Source organism: Saccostrea echinata, unplaced genomic scaffold, assembly GCF_033153115.1.
Source record: "Saccostrea echinata isolate AGI-Se365-2 ecotype Australia unplaced genomic scaffold, CSIRO_AGI_Sech_v1 ptg000025l, whole genome shotgun sequence".
NCBI lineage: Eukaryota > Metazoa > Mollusca > Bivalvia > Ostreida > Ostreidae > Saccostrea > Saccostrea echinata.
The window spans coordinates 22,459,596-22,484,147 of NW_026889774.1; the positions used below are offsets into that span (position 1 = coordinate 22,459,596).

The 24,552-nt window shown below is 33.0% G+C and overlaps 1 protein-coding gene and 1 pseudogene across 1 annotated transcript in view; one reads left to right on the forward strand and one right to left on the reverse strand.

Moving 5' to 3' along the window:
• The window catches only part of LOC133192190 (phospholipid scramblase 2-like), a 238,725-nt gene that overhangs the window by 21,832 nt on the left and 192,341 nt on the right, over positions 1 to 24,552 (forward strand). The gene's annotated exons all lie outside the window — the stretch shown is intronic.
• The window catches only part of LOC133192964 (deoxynucleoside triphosphate triphosphohydrolase SAMHD1-like), a 41,129-nt pseudogene that overhangs the window by 14,966 nt on the left and 1,611 nt on the right, over positions 1 to 24,552 (reverse strand).

Below are 24,552 nucleotides of genomic sequence, written 5' to 3' on the forward strand. Positions count from 1 at the left end.
CACCCCCCCCCCCCCCCCCCACCCCACACACACACACAAACTCATATATTGTCCATAACTCTTACAGAAAAAATATACTAGTAGTCATAATACATTAAATGATAATTCATACTTAATTAAAATCGAAAATTTCATACAGTGCAAATGATATTTTGTAAAAGAGACTTGCCGTTTTGGGGAAGGAAATGTGAAATTCATCTTTATGTCGAATGACACGAGCCAACATGATGGTCCGCTCAATCTGAAAGTTATGCTTCAAACCAAGCATATGACAGTCTCTGGAGAAATAATCCCACTTGTCTACGTCAATTTTGTTCTCCTCATTTGCCACTATCTATCATACAAGAATCATAATACAGCTATTGCCAAAAGAAAATAATGATTTACTACAGTAAGCTGTTATTTCTACAGAAGCCAAGTAGTGAAAACCACAAATAAATAAAAATCTTAATTACAAAATAAAATCAAAATTAAGAAATAAAAACGAAATTACAAAATAAAAAACGTATTAACAAAATTTTTAAAAAAAAATACTAAATATAAAGCGAGGTAACAAAATAGTAAACAAAATTACAAAATGAAAAACTTAATTTATAAGATAAAAAAAAGGAATTACAATATCTAAACGAAATTACGAAATAAAGAAATACACAACAAAAAGAAAAAGAAAAACAATAAGCCCAAGGGACTTAACGGTCACCTGATTGCAATACAACAATTTAGAGGATCCAAAAACTGATAAATGAAGCTTTGTTGCCCAAAAGCAAAAAAAATAGTATGATTAGCATCAACAAAATAATTGGTCTAGCATCTGTCTGTCCCCCATTTATCACTAAGAAGATTTAGATAGATAGATAACTATGCCCTTAGTTAGTTTATTTAATACCCAGGAGCAGAGAAGATTTTCAAAGAATTAATGCATTTTCACTATATAATCAATGGAGCCCCGCCCTAACACCAAAACCCAGTTGACCCAGGGGCCATTAAAATCACAATTCTGGAAGAGGCAACCATGCTCATCATAACTATGCACTAAGTTAGTTTATTTAATACACAGGAGCAGAGAAGAAGATTTTCAAAGAATTAATGCATTTTCACTATATAATCAATAGAATCCTGTCCTAACACCAGAATCCTTGACCCTGGGGCCATGAAATTCACAATTTTGGAAGAGGCACTCTTGCTCTTCATAAGTATGTACTTAGTTAGTTTATTTAATACCCTGGAACAGAGAAGAAGATTTTCAAAGAAATAATGCACTTTCACTATGTGATCTATATAGCCCCACCCTAGCACCAGAACCCCAGACCCTGGGCCATGAATTTCACAATTTTGGTAGAGGACTCAATGATAATTACAATCATGCCAACAGTTTGATTGCTTGATGTCCAGGAGTAAAGAAGAAGATTTTTAAAGATTGCATTAATTTTTGTGGATTTAGCCCCACCCCTCAGGCCCCAGAAGGGGGCAGGGACCATGAAATTCACAATTTTTGTTCATCTTTACCCATAGATGCTATATACCAAATTTGGTTGAAATTGGTTAAGCAGTTTCAGAGAAGAAGCTAAAAATGTTAAAATATTAACGCTCAACGCACGACGCACGCCGACGGACGAAAACGGATAGCAATAGGTCACCTGAGTCACTCAGGTGACCTAAAAAGAAATAAAATATGATTTCTTTGAGGAACGAATTAGACAGAAATCATTTTCTACTTGGTGTTTTAATGAATTACTTGTTCGGATTTACAAGGTTTTCATTCGAATACCTGATTAATATCAGGTGGTTCTTTAGAACCGGTCTCGTTAGCAAGGCTATATAATGGTGAATATAGTTGTTTAAATGCCAGTTAAGGACGACACGTAGAGCACGATAAAAGTTTATATTTTATATATATTTATTCAATCCAACATTATGATATACATGTATATAATTATGGATTTTTTTTTAATATTTTACATGTTATATGTACGTTGTACAATAAAGCTGCTACGTGTCGTTGCTACGTCCAAATAACGTGTTGTTGTTTATTGTACTTCATTTGGAAGTAATGAATGGATTTAAAGTAGAAATACGGAATTTTAAAAAGTGCGTGGATAGGAAGTGAACCCGTGAATCAATCCACATAGTGAAAGTGTTATAAAGCATTAATTCTATAGACTTGCTTCTGTTTGGACATTAATACAAGTGTGATAACGGTTGCATTTACAGTCAGCTATTCACATATCATTAACATGACCTCATGGAGTAGATGATCACAACATGGGGGAATTTTAGCTTTGGTTATCTAATATGCTACATTTAACAAGCATTCTGAGAGTATTGCATTAGCAATACTAGTTCCCTACCGGCAAGTGTAATCTGGTTCCAATTAAAAATTTAAAATGCTGTAATTCCGTCAAAAAATCATTGAAGCGGAACATAATGAAACTTTATCTGTAACTCATCAAGATACACTCACATACCAAAAATCAGCTCAATATTTGCAAGCGTTTAGAAAAAAGTGCGGAAAACCCTTAAAAATTAAAAAGGCCGTAATTCCCTGAAAAATCAATGAATCGGATCGAAATTCAAATTTGAACTGTAACGCATTAATATACACTTACATACCAAAAATCAGCTCAATAGCTGCAAGAAATTAGGGGGGGGGGGGAGTGCGCAAAACCAAGTGGGGTAGACTGACAGACAGACAGAGGGACAGACAGACAGATAGCTAGACAGACGGACGGACGGACAGACTCAGAGGAAACCTATAGTCCCCTCCGGTTTCACCGGTAGTGGACTAATAATGATCTTTATGTTTTTATCTTACATTAATGTGAGATTTTGCCAAGTCTGATGAATTGTCCAATGATTCTAGAGAAGACAAGGACAAGTTAACATTAGCTCTCTTAAGCCTTCAGCTCAGATGAGCCAATTATCAGCAAAAAATGAATCTATACATGAAACATCAAAGACATGATGCTAGTAAATTGACTATCTGTTTGTTAAGATTCCTTTGTTAACAACTGCTAAACTTTATAACATTTAGGAAATTCCCACGGCTATACATCTTCTGTCAATTTATCGCACAAACCGCAATGATGTAAAATTATGTTACCGATCGGATTTTGCAAGTTTATTTGACATTATCAAAAAAGTATTAGAGAAAGTAAGTGTATAAAATGAACAAGTCAAAGTGTTAACATTGAGTAGGTTTGATGATTGCTTACTTCATTAAAATTTCAGCAATACATTTCTAATTTCTTGGTCAGTTAATTTAAGTTAAACAGAAGTGAAACATTTACTATATGAACTATGTTCTCAAATATTTCAAATGATAAATTTTCAAATCCGTATTTATATGTCAGTTATAGTTATGATCAAACAATGCACACGCTTGCATAAGATTGTCCTTCTTTAAGGAAGAAAAAAAAACCATTTTCCCCTTGAATACGAGCGTTGATCCAAAAGAAATGTCACAACTGCTATAACATCTTTCTTAACTGAAAATGGGTGCCGAAGAGTAATGTCATAACGACGTCCGTAACATTCTTGTTGTGCGGCGATAGACAAAACCATACGTTGTGTTTATTTTTAATACTTTAAAAAGTATTTTGTTTAATCGAATGAGATTTTAAGGCAAAAAAAAAAATAGATAGGGGTATCAGTATGTCAAATTTTGTTGATAACATTTGATTCTTTAGGATTTTATAGCAGTTGTGACATTACGTTTGGATCAATCCTCGTAGCATTGACTTTCACAAATGTGCATTACGTGGAATGACTCATGGGCTCACGTCCTTATCATGTCATATGCACTTTTTACCTCATCTGAGCTGAAAGCTCAAGTGAGCTTTTCTGATCACCCGTTGTCCGTCGTCCGTCCGTCCGTCTGTAAACTGTTCACATTTTCAACTTCTTCTCAAGAACCACTGGGCCAATTTTAACCAAATTTTGTTCAAAGCATTCTTGAGTAAAGGGGAGTTTAAATTATTAAAATGAAGGGCCAAACCCCCTTACAAGGGGAGATAATCAAGGAAAGACAAAAATAGGGTGGGGTCATTTAAAAATCTTCTTCTCAAGAACCACTGGGCCAGAAAAGCTGAAACTTACGTGGAAGCATCTTTGGGTAGTGTAGATTCTAAATTGTAAAAATCATGACCCCCGGAGGAAGGCCGGGCCACAATAGTAAAACCAAGTTTTACATTGAAATACTAAAAAAAAATCTTTAAAAATCTTCTTCTCAAGAACCACTGGGCCAGAAAAGTTGAAACTTATGTGGAAGCATGCTGGGGTAGTGTAGATTCTAAATTGTTAAAATCATGACCCCTGGGGGCAGGGCGTGGGCACAATAGGGAATTCAATTTTTAGATTGAAATATATAGAAAAAAAATCTTCTCAAGAACTACTTGGTCAGAAAAGCTAAGACTTTTGTAGAAGCAACCTTGGGCAGCGTAAATTCTAAACTATTCAAATCTTGAACCCCTGGGGGTAGGGCGGGGCCACAATAGGGAATCCAAGTTTTACATTGCAATATATAGGAAAAATCTTTTAAAATTTTCTCCTCAAGAACGATCTTGGCCAGTAAAGCTGAAACTTATATGGAAACATCCTGGGGTAGTGTAGATTTTAAATTGTTAAAATCATGAACCCTGGGTAGGGCAGGGCCACAATAGGTATTACAAAAAAATTGTCTGGTGTAGAACAGCAGGGCCAAAGTTATTCCATTGAGCGTTGTGGCCCATGGGCCTCTTGTTTAATTCCGTATTTTATTTCGATTTTTATAAAGTTTTTGTTTTTTTGTTTTTTATTTTGCGATTTCTTTTTTTTCCATTTTTAATTTCTTTTTACTTGTAATTTCGTTTTTAGTTCACCTAAGCCGAAGGCTCAAGTGAGCTTTTCTGATCACATTTTGTCCGGCGTCCGTCTGTCCGTCTGTCTAGCTGTCCGTCTGTCTGTAAACTTTTCACATTTTCGACTTCTTCTCCAGAACCACTGGGCCAATTTCAACCAAACTTGCCACATAGTATCCTTGGGTAAAGGGGATTTAAGTTTATTCATATGAAGGGCCATGCCCTCTACCAAGGGGATATAATTAGTGAAAAATTAATAGCATCTTTTAAAAATCATCTTCTCAAGAACCACTGGGCCAGAAAAGATGGAACTCATGTGAAATCATCCTCAGGTAGTTTAGATTCTTAAAATCATGACCCCCGGGGGTTGGGTGGGGCCACAATAGACGATGAAAGTTTTACATAGGAATATATAGGAAAAAATCTTTAAAAATCTTCTCCTCAAGAACAGCAAAGTCTTAATTGGTCATATTGATATGGAAGCATCCTCAGGTAGTGTAGATTTAAGTTTGTTCAAATGCTGACCCCCAAGGGTAAGGTGGGACCACAATGGGGGATCAAAGTTTTACATAGGAATATATAGGAAAAAATCTTTTAAAATCTTCTCAATAATGGCAAAGCCACGATTGGTCATATTGATATGGAGGCATCCTCAGGTAGTGAAGATTCAAGTTTGTTTAAATGATGACCCCCGGGGGTAGCGTGGGGTCACAATGGGTGGTCAAAGCTTTACATAGGAATATACGAGGGGTTATCAAAAAGTTCGTGGACTAGCGTCATAAAATTAAAACCGCTTTAGGTACACCAATGAATTTTTACACATTTAGTAAGCATCATCTTTTCTATCTATAGAATAAACCATAAATCATAATTTTTATTTTTTAATAAATTGTTAGTGTTTTTGTAAGCAAAGGTATGTCCAGGCGGCGCAACCTCTAATATGACGTTTTTTCTACCTGAGTGTAACTGAGAAAAACTCTTTAGATATGAGTATTTGTCATCAAATAATCTCGTTAATTCAGGCATGTGGTGCGACACATTTGTTCAGTAAAATTTACAATTTTTACCCCATTCTGTAATTTCTATGAAATTTTATCGTAAATTTTATATGGAGTGTTCAAACAATTATGGGCTTGAAAATAACGTCAAAAAGGGTGAGAGGTTTCTTTTTCAAACACTCTATAGAGTTTCGCTCCTGGAAAAACTGGTATTGACCTAAGGAATGTTTAAACTGGCTACAGAAAAATAAAATGCATCCAGAGTACTTTTTTTAAGAGTACGTTTTTTAATGCCCAAAAAGATTCAGAGAGATGAAATATGCACAGTTAGTGTCGATTTGTAGTCAGGGTGTCAAAAGTCAGTCACGTCGAAATGTGACGTTGATCATGTATGGTAGAAATTGAACTCCAACAAGCTAAGTATTCTGGCATAATCAAGTGAGGATCTTTCCCCACATAAAGATCCGTTTACAATATTATATGCATTGAAAACAACTGCTCATGACATTGTAAATTCATATAAATAAGACGGGTTTAAGTCCTTACTTAACTCCAGGTAATCTCATCAAGATAAGTGTATGAGGTAGAGAGAGCGGACATTAAGAAACAATGACGTTAAACGGACGTCATGACACTAAACGGCGACAGCGCCGGATGATCACATAAAGTCTTTTTAATTTTAGAATAATTTGGCAAATTATCAACGTATCAAGCTAAAATTTTCAACATTTCTTAAACTTTTGTTGTTTTATGTTCCGCATAAATTTTGTAAGCAAAGACTACATGTTATTAATTTTATCGCGTCAGTCCACGAACTTTTTGATAACCCCTCGTATAGGGAAAAAAACTTGAAAAATCTTCTTCTCAAGAACAGCAAAGCATTGTTAAGTCATATTGATATGGAATCATTCTCAGTTAGTGTAGATTCGACTTTGTTCGAATCATGACCCCCCAGGGTTAGGGTGGGGCCACAACGGGGGATCAAAGCTTTACATAGGAATATATAGGGAAAAAAATCTTTTCAAGAACGGAAAAGCCATGTTTAGACATATTGGAAGCATCCTAAGGTAGAGTAGATTCAAGTTTGTTCAAATTATGACCCCCTCCCCCCAGGGGTGGGGGGATTGGAGGGCCACAATGGGGGATCAAATTTTTAACAAGGGAATATATAGGAAAAAATCTTTAAAAAAAAATCTTCTGCTCAAGAACAGCAAAGCCATTTATTATATTGATATGGAAGCATCCTCAGGTAGTTTAAAATTCAAGCCCCCCCCCCCCCCATTTTAACTTTTCAATACTGAACTGATTTGTTCTTTTTCCTAGCAAATGTGCTCAGGTGAATGAAATGGCCCATGGGCCTCTTGTTTATTTTGTAATTTTGTTTTTTTTAAATTTCATAATTAAGTTTTTTTTCTTCAGTTTTTTAAATTTTGTTAATTCGTTTTTATGCCCCCTTAATCGAAGAATCGGGGGTAAATAGTTTTTGCCCTGTCCGTCCGTCTGTCTGTTTGTCTGTTTATCTTATCTGTCTATTTGTCCGCAAGAACTTTAATATTGCCCATAACTTTTGATTGGTTGGAGCTATAACTTTTAATATTTCAAGTGTATTTCTTGTGACAAGACCTTTCTCTTGGTACCAACATATTTGACACCTTGACCTTTGAGTTTGACCAGCTTTTGCAAAATATTTACCCACCTTTAACCTTGACCAGTTGGTGCTAGGGCTTTAATATTTCATATGTATATTCATTTTGACAAGACCTTTCCATGAGTGTAAATATTTTTGACCTTTTGAACTTGACTTTAGAGTTTGACCCACTTATTAAGATACTTTAACCTTGGCCATAGCTTTTGAACAGTGAGCACTAGGGCTTCCAATTCTCACGGGTAAATTTCTTGTGACAAGACATTCCTTTGGATACCAACAACCTTGAACATAACTTTGGATTGGTTGGAGCTATGATTTTTATATTTCACATGTATTTTTCTTTTGACATGACCTTTTTTATGGTACCAACATATTTGACCTCTTGACCTTGAAATTCAAGTTTGACTCACTTTTGCAAAATTTTACCCAACTTTAACCTTGGTCATTACTCTTGAACAGTTGGTGCTAGGGCCTTTATATTTCACATGTGTATACATAGTGACGAGACCTTTTCATGGGTGTAAATATTTTTGACCTTTTGACCTAAACCTAAGAGATTGACCCACTTTTAAAAAGCTTTAGCCTTGGTCATAACTTTTGAACAGTTAGTACTAGGGCTTTCAATTTTTACAAGTGTATTTCTTGTGACAAGACCTTCTTTGGATACCAACAATTTTGACCTTTTAACCCTGGCTTGGAGTTTGACCCACTTTTAAAAAACATTGACCTTGACCATAACTGTTGAATGGTTGGTGCTTGGGCTTTAATATTTGCCAGGTATATCCATTGACACAAGTCCTTTATTTGGGTAACAACATTTCTGATCTCTTGAACTTGACCTTGGAATTTGACTTGCATTTGAGAAACTTTAATTTTCGCCATAAGCTGCTATAGGGGGAGATCAATGTTTCACAAACACATCTTTTGTTATTTTTTTTTTAATAATTTAGTTTTTTATTAGGTTGGGTGTTATATTTTATGATTTTTTTTAATATCGTAATTTAGTTTTTATTTAGAGTCGGTTTGCACTATTGGGCATCTGTATATTTCTCAGAAACATTACCTCGTAAAGAAAGTCCTTATCTTTATTTGAATTATTTTCCACCTGCAGTCCCATTTTCTTCTTCTAAAAAACAGGTTTCATTATGATTTTATTGACTTTAAGTAAATATCAATAATATCAAGTAAAACTCTATCAAGTTTTAACGTTATTCATTCGTCATTGTTTAAAAACAAAGCAAAATTCTAGCATGCAGGTAAAGCTGTATGTATATTACCTAATCAAGATCGAAAGAATATATAAATCTATATTTTGAAAGAATTAACAAGGAAAATGCAGACTTTACTTATATCATAAGTTTGATACCCCATATATTAAGCCCTTTATAAAATTCCTATCTTCAGAATCATTTAGGTTCAGTCGTTTCTCTCCGCTTCTTGCAACATCATCCCCAATTTTATCGAAAATTCTGTCCAGCATATCAATGGAAGCCTTTTCATGCTGTAACAAAGTATTCAGTATAAGACTGAATAAGTGAATATCCTAGGAACAAAGCTAATGCAAAAATATTTATTTCACATAATATTTCGAAATGTGCACTGACCGTCCACTGTGAATCTTTTTCAATCCTAGGGATGAAAAGTAAGTCAAACAAGTGTGAGAATGCCCCATGACCTATAGATGTGATTGAATCATAACATGTTAATGATATCTAATTTAGCCTAAATTATACTAATTGTATTTGCCTGACTAAGCTTAGAATCTTATCTATACATATATACAGAAAAATAAAGCAAATCATTTTTGATAGTTTAATAATATTGCATCTATTTGCAATTTTACCTAAATCATGGCAAAGCCCAGCTATCTCCACACAAAGGATATCTTTTTCGTCTATCGTGATACCGTAATCTGGACAAATGTTACTCTTAAGAGTCCGAACAAGAAGTCCTGCTAGGTATGATGTTCTGCAATAGATGAGGTGACTGTGCGTGTGAGAGAGAGAGAGAGAGAGAGAGAGAGAGAGAGAGAGAGAGATACCCAATAGAATGTTCGAATCGTGTATGACATGCTCCAGGATAGACAAAGGAAGCGCCTCCAAGTTGTTTTATGTATCTCAGTCGCTGAAACTCAGGCGTGTCAATTATTTTAACACATACTGGATCCAGTTGGATTGGACCCCATATAGGATCATTAAAAATCTGAAAAATAAAGAATGTAGTATTCTGATTTCCGACTTTTTTCTTTGGTGGCATAAATAAGAGACAAATAGATCTGGACATTTTTATCATTTGTCTAAGTTACCAAAAATCAACTTCAAAAAATGTAAGAACCTTTCAAAAGTGTCTGATTATAGTACTTGATATATGTGAACAAATTACTTCAAAAACATTATGATGAGTTAGTTATAAAATAAACATTTTCTTTCATAAATGTCAACAGAAACAAAGAAAAGTAATTCATATCTGATTTTTTTCCCCACAAACCTGGTATCGTTAACCTTTTACAACAATTTCAATATACCATTGCATTTGGTTTGAAGGTAATTTTACGGAAATTAATGCTTGATAAGTTCTTTCATTTTTAAATAAAGCTGAATTTGGCCATTTTTTGTTTTCTGATGTTCAGTATAGATCGCTTAGGTATGATTATTAAAGTCTCACATGAATCCGATATTAAGTTAAAAATTTGGGGAAAATATCGTTACGGAAGTTAATTTCCAACAACAAAATTTGAAATTTTCGGCCATAGATAAAATTAACGTTTCTTTTAAGATGTTGATCAAAAGAATGAAGCATTTTGATCCCAAAATAATAAAAAAAATACCTACCTTTCATGCAAAACCTTTCCTGAATTACCGTTATGGAAGTTAAATTTTTAAGAGAGACAACTGTTTTTGTCTAATTCATTTTGTTATGTCGAAAATGTAATGGTCTAAAGCAGCTGACTCGCAACTAGAATCGATGATATTATATTTCATGGTCACTTTCAGGTAAGTTTCAGTTCTTTGTGAAATCTGCATTCTGTGCGTGTAATTTTATAAAACAAAATCGTTAAGGAGGTTAATTGATTTTCAGCGACATGCTATGATTTAGTATGAAAGAAGATCCATGCATTTCTTCGCGAGAAGTGATTTATTATTTTTTTTCTATGTATGAAAATTTTTTTTCTTTAACATCCCTTGCAATCTATTCGGAATGCTTATTCAGTTGAAATTTTCATATTGAAATTTGTACATGAATGAAACGACATTAAGATTTGCAATGGGATACGTTTTTAAACATAATATTGTGTTCATATCAAAACGTTCGCTGCTTATATATCGCTAAATATTTACAAAATGATGTGTGTTTATTAAGTCTTGAAATGGATTTTTAAAATTATAGTTAAGATATTACAACGGTTAAACTGTTAGCGACATAAAAAATTCTTAATTGGGCTTGACATTCTCAGCAAAAGGTAAAAATATGGGGGGGAAACTTTTCTTTAACATTCCTTGCAATGTATTCGGAATGCTTATTTAGATGAAAAATTCATCATGAAATTTGTAAATGAATAAAGCGACATTAAGATTTGCAGTGGAATACGTTTCTAAACATTATATTGTGTTCATATCAAAACTTCAACTGCATATACACTGCTAAATATATACAAAACCATGCCTGTATGATAAAGTCTTAAAGATGAAATGGATCTTTAAAATTAAAGTTAAGATATACAACGGTAAATTTGTAAACAATATAAAAAATCTTTATTGGGCATGCTTTTGTAGAATGACTGAAGTGTATCACATACTTTTGGCTTATTTCTTGAACGTTTCTCCCTGTTCACTGAGGTTGTTGGTTCTTCCCCCTGGTTTTTTGATGGCTAAGGAAAATAATACAAATTAATTCCAAATAATAATACAAGTAAACTGATCATAAACATGCATTTTGAAAAAAATCTTACTAATTACATTGCTGAAGAAAAAAAATCATATATAACTTTGAAGACTGTAAGAACCTTTCAATTTTTTTTACAGTACTTGATATTCGTCTATAACATAAAGTATGTACTTCATAACATCACGATGAAGTTTTTCTTCACTTTCATTCCTTAAGTATATTCACCATACTTTTGGTTGTTTTCTTTAACGTTTCTCCGTGTTTACTGAGATTGTTTTTTCCCTTTGTTTTTCTTTTTGTTTATGTCTGAGAACGGTAAAACTGATTTACTTCTTAATTATTGGACAAGTCAAATGATCATAAACATGTATTTTGAAAAAAAAAATCTTCCTAAAGTAAACTGCTGAAGATGAAAAAATCATGTATTTGAGCTAGGTGTTAATAACGTTTGGTTGTGGAAGAATTCCTTCATTTCTTTTTCCCACATTGTTGTCTATATGGGCTCACGAATAGTTTATATCAACATGAATGACTTAAGAAACCTTTAAAAAAAAATTCTGAGTATAGTATTTGATATCAATGAACATAGTACTTCAAGAACATTATGAAGAGTTAGCTATAAAATAAACATTTTCTTTCATAAATGTCAACAGAAACAAAGAAAGTGAATTCATATTCGATTTTTTTTTTTTGCTTCGCTCTCATTACTTAAGTCAGTCATCCAACGAGAAAAGGACCAGTTCAGGGTATATACCATGATAAAAAATAATTGTTTCAGACAGCCAGTTGAACAACATAATTCACTAAGGGAAATATATGTGCTCTTGAAATTTTTTTTAAAAAATAATTATCCACAAAGGGGGAGTTTCGATAAGGCTGTTTTTCGGCCCCTCAAGAAATATAATGAAATTGTGATATGTTGTAGATTAAAGTGTTATCTTCCTAAAAATATGAAAAAAAAATTATACTGCACATTATCTGGTCACGTGATAATTAAAAATCTAAGTATACCATCTTCCCTATATTTTTGGAGGGATCATATTTAAAGGGGGTAATGGAGTTTATTTAACGTCAAAATCATAAATGAAATATTACAAGTGTGAATAAAGACATCAAATAACCAATTTCAATATTTTTCTTTACAGAAGATTAATGATATTTATTTTATTTGAATGCGTTTTAAGGTGCAAGATTTTTCTCGTGTTTTAATTGTAACTTATCTTTCAAAGAGGATGAATGTAACATATAAAACGTATATGAATAATAAAGACAGGAATTTTCAAAAAATGAATCAATCGACAGTTTATACTTAGACTTAATAACCAATATATAACATTTTCCCGTACGTAGAAAAGCAAATGTAAAGATGATTTAGACAAGAGATAGATAAAATTAAACTGTCATTGACAGGTGTTTGACACTGCTTGCAACACATTTTTATCAACTAAAGTTATTGTGCTAAATATAGTATTAATAAAATGTACCGTAATATCATTAAATTGAATATTAAAAAAAAAAAATCTTCAAATTAACAGATTTCGGAATTCGGTAATATTAAAAAATGCAGCTATTTATATTTTTAGAGTATATTTAAAAGAATCATACTGCAATGTACATTGTATTTCATAATACCAAGCGTATTACTACCAGTCAAATATTTTATCAAGATAGTAATTATTAGTCCCATACCGGTGAAGCCGGGGGGGGGGGGGTCTATAGGTTTCCTCATCGTCTGTCCGACTGTTTGTCAGTCCGTCTAGCTGTCTATTTGTCAGTCTGTTCCACTTGGTTTTTCGCACTTTTCTCTAAACGCTTGCAGATATTGAGCTGGTATTTATAGTGTATCCTGAAGAGAAACAGAGTTTGAAATTCAAATTTGAATTTCGTTAAATTCTGCTTCATTGATTTTCGACGGAATATTACAAATTCCAAAAAAAAAGGGGGGGGGGGTCGGCGTTTTGTTTTTGTTTTCTGTTTGTTTTGTTTTTCTGAAAAAAAATCGCATATATTGAGCTGATTTTTGTTGTGGTATATGTGTTAAACTTGAGTTATAGATCAAGTTTGCATTTTCTTCCACTTCAATGACTTTTCAAATAGGGCATTTTCAATTTTTAATGGAAACCAGGTTATACTTGGTGTGCCGATAGTAGACTATTATTGCTAATGCAGTGCTTACAGAATGCGTGAATAAATAGCCAAATGATAAAAAAAAAACTAACTAAAATACATTGAGTGCATGTCTTCTATTCATTCTTGAACTTAAACTATTCATTCTTAAACTTAAAAGTATTTACGCATATAAAGAGGTGCATTATGTTTTCAGCAAAAATGAGACAATCCAGGCAAGCGAGGACCTACATGTAATTCCTCGCGCTTCCCAACTTCCTTTTGATACGTATGTTGTTTCACCAACTCTAGTCACTATTTGATTTGCAAGACCATAGTCGCAATTTAAAATACATTTGTAAATACCAAATGTATGTGTTAAATCATATCCTGCAGAAACGTACAAATCAACATCCAGTCTTAAAAGTAATCTACATGTACGTTCCCTACATGTAGACCATACGGAAATATATGCGAACCTTCTCTAACAGATTGAAGCGATTCTATTCAAAGGAATGGCATGATAAAGAACGTTAATGAATGGACTGATTCTTAAACTTCTCTTTAGTTCTGTCAGTCATTGGAAAATGTAAGATCCGGCATCTGTTACAGTTCTGGTAATGTGTAGCCCTAAATGCATCATCGGTGCATATTTCTTCAAGATAGGGATTATAGTTACATGAAAATGAGACATGCTCCAAAATATATACCCTGAGCATTCATCAAGAAAATGTAAGTCAGATCTAGCATCTGAAGCAAGTCTGACAGTGTGCATCCGAAGATGCATCATGAAGCACGTCCTCTCAACAAGTGCTTATAGCTGCACTGCTCCATAAACATTAACCTGCTTTAAAAACATTAACCTGGACATTCTTTAACTGAAAATGCAACATCTGAAACCCGACAGATGACATGAAAACACACTAGATCAGGCGACTCTGATGATATGAAAAAATTGATTAAAAACTTTTAATAACCTATTCGCCTATAACGATGGTATTACAAAAGCTCTCCCAACTTCGTGTAGGTGAGCTAAATATATGACGTTAAGGTTATACGCGGGCGACGAAATAGTATGGAAATAACGATAGGATACGATTATGTTTTCTTATGTCAATATTTTCGAGAGTTCTCTTTGGTTTAGAAAAAATATGCTACTTTTGGCTTTGTATTTTAACAGATCAAGTAACCAGGAGCTTCTAATTTTAGATATGCAAATTTTAGACAATTTTCAATTTTTGGATATGAAGTGCACACGCGACACTTATCATATTTTAAGATATTAGTGTGCAGAGTATATCTAAGTACTGAACAAAACTAGGTTAGTGTCCCTCATGCACTTCATATTCTAACCATTGATTTATAAATGCCACCCTCTTATATTTTCCCATTAGCTTAATGTTAAAGCATTTGAGGGTACATCTAAGAATGTGCCAACTATGGCGTGAATTCATCTCATATAAACTCTTGAAACAAAAATTAACATATATATCTTGAATTCTAAACCAATTTTGAAAAAATAGAACGAAATTTATTTTTATGAAAATAAGTGGGCCGATAAGCGGCCTTATCGAAACTCCCCCTTTCAATATAGAATTGGTTTAAAGGTAATATTACAGAATAATTTTTAAATGAAGCTGAATTTGACCAAATTTTCGTTTTCTGATGTACAGTATAGATTGCTCAAGTATGGATTTTGAAGTCTCACGTGAATCCGATATTTATTTAAAAATTCGGGAAAAATATCGTTACGGAAGTTAATTTTTAGCTATAAAAGTCGACATTCTCGGCAAAAGGTAAAAATATGGGGGAAAACTTTTCTTTAACATTCCTTGCAATGTATTCGGAATGCTTATTCATATGAAAATTTCAACATGGAATTTGTAAATGAATGAAGCGACATTAAGATTTGCAGTGGAATACGTTTCTAAACATTATATTGTGTTCGTATAAAAACTTTAACTGCATATATATCTCGCTAAATATTTAGAAAACCATGCCTGTATGATAAAGTCTTAAAGATGAAATGGATCTTTAAAATTTAAGTTAAGATATTACAACGGTAAATTTGTAAACAACATAATAATTCTTATGTGCTCTTAAATACTGAAACTGATGAACAATTAAGTTCATATGAACCTGAAGCACATTTGCAGCTCTGTTCTGCAGCAAGTCAAATAATAAAGAGGATGTGTGTGTATAGAGCATTTATTACAAATGCCAAATGAGAATTCAAATTCTACAATTTCAGAATGCAGCAGAAGGTGGGGCCCAAAAAATATCCCACACCTTATACAAAGGAAAACTAGTACATGTATTTTCTACAACAATAACAATATGCATGGAGGATTGAAGGGGTGGAGGAGGGTAAAATTTGTAAACCACCTTTTCGGAGCCAAAAGTTATTTTGATAAGGATGAGGCTAATAGCCGTAACTAGATGGCGCTTAAATATAGAACCCAGAAAAACCCCTCAAGACCCATGAATTGACACAAAATAGTGATAAATAAAAATAACACAATCTTGTATGTCTTTAGATCACATAAGTTCATTTATATACATAAATACACTTATGTGCTCTTAAATACTGAAACTGATGAACAATTAAGTTCATATGAACCTGAAGCACATTTGCAGCTCTGTTCTGCAACAAGTCAAATAATAAAGAGGGTGTGTGTGTATAGAGCATTTATTACAAATGCCAAATGAGAATACAAATTTTACAATTTCAGAATGCAGCAGAAGGTGGGGCCCAAAAAATATCCCACAAGTGGGACAATGAACTTACAGAGAAGGGTCCCTCGCCCCACCCAAAAATGTGCTTCAATTACTTAATGTATACAGGGTGATAATGATGTAAATACTAACAAAACTATTCACAATAGAGATCAATGGAATTCTAAAGATGGACGATAAATGATTCAGTTTTCAAAATTAATAATTCAAAGGTTGTTGATAAAAATGTATCTCATATGGATTTTACACAATACTCATTACAACTTAAATATTACTAAAGTATCCAGCTACACAGCATTGAAACATTATATACAGTCTTAATGAAATTCTATTTCTATGCTACATTCACTCCTTGTTTTGTCCTGCTACGTACAACAATGACACATTCAGAAGAATTAACGATTTCTTTTTCTTGTCCGTTATCAAAACATCATGTAACATGAATCTGCACAGCCTGCTACGCACTGGAGGGATAATGGAAATGTTCCAAATGTTCATGCACATATCATTAGTTCTCACAAATTAACACACTATGCTTAGTGCGTTATGGTTCTTCAGTCCATACACAACTCGAAAGTCATTAACTTACGCACCAGGATAGAATTATTACATATCTTGACAAAAGCATTTAAATAATTCAAAGTGATATGAAATATTAATACAAATCCTCAATATCATACTCAACAACGATTTTTTTTTCGGTGCCACCTCAGATAGTCACCGAATACTTCGTGTACATGTATGTAAGTGTAGTATAAAGTAAAGACAGATAAATTATGCTCTCTAATGCATTATTCATGATATTTACAGCATGAAATTGACATCAAAACAAGCATACATGTTTATGAGATTATTATATTAACACTCTAATTCTAAAAAGGAAACAGAAAAATAGAGGATACCGCCTCAGACAGAATCCCCTTCATTAGACTACATTAATTTTAAATAATACAGGATTAGAATAAAGGATACTTTCTCAGCCATTTTTCTTTTACAATCGGACTTTCTGCCACCTTAAATGGAAACATATATGTACTAAATAAAAGGCTGGGAATATTGGGACCCTAATGTATCTCTGGAATGACACCAGATGCAACCATCCCATGTGTCTTATTTTGTGAATGTTAAAAACCCAGAGTTGCTGCTGTAGCAAAAACAAAGGGGTCCTTTCCAACTAACTTCACATAGCTTGCCCTGCACCAAGCTGCAGTTGGGTTGGGAATTTATTTCTAAATAGACTCTATTTTATTGTATTGAAAGTTGATTCATTGTAAGAATCCTGTAGACTCCTTTTAGTCATGCCTGAAAAGAAATATTTCTTCAAAGCAGCAAGTTTGGGCTTGAGTCTGAATAAACCACAATTTTCTTTACTCTCAGCAAAGCATAAAATACTGAAAGGAACATAGCCATGTACAAACATGCCTGTTACTTAGAATTGGCTACCTATGGTATTGCAACTAATGTTTTTTTTTTTTTTTTTTTTAAGAATATCCAAAATAATAGGCTGTCACACATAAGCTGACCTGGCAAGCTGTTTTGTCCCACTTAAAATTTTCCTAATTAACAATTGGTGTAAGAGATCTGGGGTGTTTGGCATTTAAAAACAGTATGTCCATGCTGCCAGTTGAGATAGATCTTGGTGATTTTCCTAAATTGAATAGGTACATGTAAGACACAAGACATAACCTGTCCCAGGAAGACCACTTTAATGCAGTTAGTCTCTTAATACTTCTGAATAAAACCCTTAAAACAATTTAGAGCATGCCTGTTCACTTCTTTGGGTTGGGAGCTAACAAAATACAGCCTTTGTTTGGAGAGTTGTAAAAGATAGATTGGTATGCTTAAATATCCACAAGCACTTCTTTGAATATCTTGTTCTTAAGCATGAAAGTAAATCTGGTAAATTTTTTACATTCATGGGATGTGTCATTAAAGCCAAACTAATCTTCTCAGTGAATTTTCCAATGTTTGTAAGTTTACAACATGCAAACAAACAACAGCTGCACCATCAGAATGGAATATGACACCTGAATTCTTTAAATGAAAGTCCCATAACTCAACAGCTAAAACAATTGGGATTAATTCCTGAGGGTAATATTGTAATCCATCAGATTTTTTTTCTTTTTGGCCAAGACCCATAGAACTATATATATTCTTTTTCTTTTACAGACAATAACTTTGAACCCTAAAGACCCAGCTGCATTTGTTTTGAAGTAACCTGTATATGTTCAAATAATAATGACTTCCCATTGATCTATAAATAATGACCATGCACCCAAATCCTACCTCCTTGGTGAGGTTTTGAAAGGCATTTTGTTAGGTCAATAGGCTGTCTTAAGAATGTATGCCCTCGCACAACCACCAACATGGAAACTTTAGGATTTCCATTTTTTGGATGGCAACGAAATTTCCATTGCCAATGTGTCAAATTCAGTTTCAAGAAATACCAACTTTGTAGCTGCCCAAGAAGTTTTTTTATACATCTAGAGTTTCACAGAGAAGTTTAAAAACTTGAAAACTTTTATTACATATTCCTGATGCCAGTGGATTAATAAATAATCATCCAACACATGAGTAATAAAGAGAATATGTCCCTTGACTTTACCAATCCATTATAAGGCCATGGAATTTTTTTTTTCAAAAAATAGCACAAGAACTCGACAACCCAAGTGTAAAACTTATCATAGAATAAAACTCTCCCATAGAAAGCCCAATAGTTCATGATCCTCTTTGTGAATGGGTATTATATGAAAAGCTGATTATTTAGCATCTGTTTTGGCAAAAAGGCAATCTTTCTCCATGGAAACAATAATATTTACAGCATGATCCACAATATATCCAGAACATTATCATTGCTTTACATATATATATAAATTTAAAAAAAAAAAAAAAAGATTAGCAGTGTTTGAGTCTAATTTGACTGTGTTCTTTCTTTGGCACAATACCAATTGGGGAAATTTGAATGTTTCAAAGGGGGATGAAAGAAAAAAGGCCCAGCAATTTTATGAGCATTAGCTCTTTCTGTAGCTTGGTGCAAACAATGACTGGGTTGTGTAAAGCAGACATGCCATACTCAAATGATCTGAAAGATCTTGCACCCTGATATTGTAAATCAAATCCATACTTAAATTCTGAAACCAATAATCATAAATAATGACATCATAGCCTAAAATATATATTGTAGGACATTGGGGATAATATGGGTCAAAACATAATTGCCTTACCTGCGGGATAATGTCAATTGTTTGTGCTTTGCAATTTGATCCTACACTCTACACAAATGCACTGAAATTTGCAGTTTTCAAACTTGCATACCCCTTCCCTATTACATGGCCAGCAAATTTCTCTGGAGATTCTTTTTTTTATTTCAATTTTAATTTTTTTTAGTCTTTGTCCAAACTTTGATCAAAAGGGAGAGGCTCTGTAGTTTCCTCTCTAGATCTCTATGCCTTAAACACAAATTACACACTAACCTTTCCCCAAGACTTAACCCTAACCTGCCTATACATCCTAATTTGTTTATCAAAAGTTTGCCAAGATATACTTATAGATGATGCCATATCAGGACCTGTCTCTGAATGTTTCATTTGAGAATTTTTCAGTATAGATAGCAATCAAATGCAAAATTGCTGTGTTCCATTGAAATATAGTGTTAATTGTTTGTTCTGTCTTTTTGGGTGCTACTGAAATGTTACGAGTTCTACCATAATTTAAATGTGTACCCATTATTTTTGGTGGTCGGTACAAGATTGTTAAAGGGTGGTGCTCCCAAGGTCAATATATTGCTCTTCCCAAATCTTCTGTTTAAGCATTTAAGGAATCAGTGCCTATAGCTATATATCCACGCTCCTTAACATAGATGCACATCTTAATACAACTGTTTGAGTCAATATATTCTAACCTAACTATCCATCAAGGATTAATAAATGTACGAAACTATCAGTGGACAAGAAAAGTAATAGGTCTGTAAATTTTTGTCCTACATACACAAGCATTATATCTGCCCAACCTGACAGGGCTAATCTAGCTATGTATATCAAACCATACAGGATATGTCAAATAAAGTGTCTAACCATACAGGACGAAGTAAGCTATCCAAACCTACAGGATACAGTTATAAGCATATCCAACCATACAGGATATGTCAATCAAATTGTCCAACTATAGAAGACAAGCCTGCTTATCCAAACAAGGCAAACATACACCTGAGGATATGTAAATATCTAAGCATGTCCAACAAAGCAGAGCATGTCAAACAGAGTGTCGAATCATAAAGGACAAATTTTGTTATCCAACCATATATGATATATATATATATATATATATATATATATATATATATATATATATATATATATATATATATATATATATATATATATATATATATATATATGTGTGTGTGTGTGTGTGTGTGTGTGTGTGTGTGTAAGCATATTAAACCATACTAGATGTGTCAAATAAGTGTCCAACCATACAGGACAACTTCTTTATACAACCATTCATGATATATAAATATTAACATAGCCAACCCTACAGGATATGTTAAATAACTGTCCAACCATACAGGACAACTTGTTTAAACTATACAGAATTAATCCTGGATATATATACACATATACTCTATACAAGCATATCCAAACATACAGGATATGTTAGGCCAAACAAAAAAATATGTTTGTTTACTATTACATGCTGAAAAAAAATAGGGTCGGTAGGTAGGAATTTTTTTTTATTTTATTGAATTTTTTATTTTACAAATTAACATGAATTGGTTGAAATACAAAACAGTTTTACTATTGTGTGATGCTTTACTTTTGTTTGGGCTTGCCATAGGGGCGATAGACAATATCTTTCTTGTCAACTGCCTTACAGCTACCACACAGTGGTAAAACTGTTTTGTATTTCTTCTTTAATTCCATGTTGCACTGACTAATCAATTTAGCGTTTTCCCGAGACAAAATTTAATGCATGGGGGGAATTTTGCTGAATTGACGGCGTGCAGCATGTCTCGGTTGAGTTACTTGTACATGTATCTGAATCTACATATAAGTGAAAATTACAAATGCATTACCAGTATTAATTTACATATTTTTTTTAATTTAAATGATAAATACATTTTAAATAAATTGTCAATTTAACTTTAAAAATAAATAAAAAATTGATTTCTTTTTTTATAAAAATAGATCTAATCATCTTTTTTGGGGGGTGGGGGTATTTTTATTGTCCTCTAATTAGCCACTGTCTTTTTATGTGCTGTTTTATTCTTGTTCTCTATAAACTGAATGGGCCCTATAGTGACCCCCTTTTTTAAATTTACTTCATTTTTGGCTGTCCCTACTTTTACAGTCATCTTTAAACAAAAAAGGGTGCACAATTTGTAGCACCAATGACAACATGTTTGTTTTTCAACGTAAGCTGTTGAATGTAGGTCATTGTGTATTAAAGCACGTGCGCTTGACCAAAGTACTAGCCCATAGTTCATAGAGTAAATAAACAATGATAATATTTATAGGACATGTTTATTTTAAGCATATATTTATGCTAAATATGGTTTAAGAATTATGTGTTTAACTAATGAATCCTTTTTGATGTCGGAACTTAAATGCTATTTATAGAATGACCTGGAAATGTTGGAAAAACCCACATGTGCAATAACAAGTGTATTACTTTCACAGTGTATACTATCTTACAGCAATTAATTTTTCATGGTTATAAATATTTTAATCAAATAAAAACTTAATGTTTAATAACATACCAGTAAATTGCAATAAACATAAATTGACAGCTATTGCATCATACCCCGTACCGTGATTTGCATCGAGTTCACCACAGGTACGCAACATGTTTGTAGGATGCTAGTGATCTGAATTGTTTTATTAATAGATTAATAACTGATAACATTCAAAGTAAATCATCTTCTTAAAAAATGTATACCATTAATAATTCATGCATAGCGGGAAGCATAGCGGCAATGTTTGATGTATGGCGGGAGATCTTGAATGCATGGCGGTATCGCCATGTAAAAACGGCCTGGGGAAAAAATTATGATAATTTTATCGAAAGTACTAGAAATAGTCTATTTCTAGTACTTTCGATTTCAAACCGTTGACTGATTAAGATGCATGTAAAAGTTTAACTGACCGGTGAGTGACTTCTGGATTTTTACGACGAAAATAAAATTTGCGTCGGCGATTAAATATAGGGTCGGTCGGGTAACCGTAAACAAACATATTTTTTTGTTACGCCTTAAATAAATTATCCAACCATACAGGATAAATTCAGTTACCAAATCATAAAGGATATAACAATTCTGTATATAAGCATATTCAGCCATACAAGACATGCCAAATAAATTGTCCAACCCTGTAGGACAAATATGGTTACCCAAGCACCCATTCTATACATATAAATAAAAAAAAACTCTTATACTAGCATATTCAACCATACAGGATATCTTGAATTAATTGTCCAACCATATAGGACAAATTTGTATCAAACTATAACAGATATATACATATATATATAAATATACAAGCATATCCAACCATACAGGATATGGCAAATACCCTGTAATTGTCCAACCATACAGGACAAATTGGTAACCAAACCATACAGGATATATATTGTATACAAGCATATCCAACCATACAGGATATGTCAATTACATGTAATTGTCCAACCATACAGGACAAATTGATCACAAAACCATACAGGATATATATATATATATATATATATATATATATATATATATATATATATATATATATATATATATATATATATATATATATATATATATATTACTGTATAAAAGCATATCCAACCATACAGGATATGTCAAAATAATTATCAAACCATACAGGATATACATATACTGCATTCAAGCATATCCAACCACGTTTACCAGTGTTATTATGCATCCAACCCCATGGCAAATCATGAAATCAAAATAAGCGACTGACCGTAATAGCTACATGATGAACAACAAATGCAATTTACTCTAGCTACATGCATTTGCAGTGTTAAATTTTCATCATATGCCATCAGTAGCATTTGCCTGACAGGCCACAGGCCTAAGTTCCTTAATGAAACCAAAAACATTGAATGCACTTGTAATCTACCCAAATCTACCCAAACCTGACCATGTTAAAATAAATTGTTATATAAGTATTAAAGTTTTATAATACTGCCTACAAGCTTTTAAGTGCTGAAACAACTGACACCCTAACACTATTCTAATACTTTGTGTAACCATGTGTTCCTTTTAGGTGCACACTATTTTAACAGTTTACTTTATTCTCATTTTCTGATGACCAAAATCTTGAGTGATTCAAAAGTCGTACACCAGAACGAAACTCTCTGTCTGATTTAGCATTTAAAAGCCTGTTTACCACCGACATCTTGACATTGAACCATTCAGATTCTCTTAAGAACCTGCCAAGATTACCTGGTGGTTTACTATGGAGAATTCGATATGTACACATACACTGTGCACTCCATGACCCCGGATTTTTCTCAGCGAGTGAAACATTCTCAACCCAGTCGTATAACTGAACATATAGACTACACAAATCATTAGAACCCGATTGTGTACGTACTAAAGCGGGTTTAATTTTATCAACTTCTCCAAGCCTACTAAAAGTATGTCAATTTAATGCAACCCGAATATCCTCTATATTGAACCATCTCGCCGAGATACAGATAGAAATTGACATTTAACTGTTCTAAACAAATTTTGCAAACGAACAATGAATGAATGTCCTTGAATCAAAACACTATTCTGCATGACTGAAACGATATAAATACTCATACCCTAGTAAAATTTGTAAACCACCTTTTCGGAGCCAAAAGTTATTTTGATAAGGATGAGGCTAATAGCCGTAACTAGATGGCGCTTAAATATAAAACCCAGAAAAACCCCTCAAGACCCATGAATTGACACAAAATAGTGATAAATAAAAATAACACAATCTTGTATGTATTTAGATCACATAAATTCATTTATATACATAAATACACTTAATTGGGCATGCTTTTGTAGAATGACTGAAGTGTATCACATACTTTTGGTTGATTTCTCAAACGTTTCTTCCTGTTCATCGAGGTTGTTGGTTCTTCCCCCTGGTTTTCTGATGACTGAGGAAAGTAATAGTAAATTAATTCCTAATAATTCGACAAGTAAACTCATCATAAACATGCATTTTGAAAAAAAAATTCTTCGTAAAATTCTGATCATAAACTGATCATAAACATGCAGTTTGAAAAAAATCTTCCTAATTACGTTGCTGAAGAAAAAAAAATCATATATAACTTCAAAGAATGTAAGAACCTTTCAAAT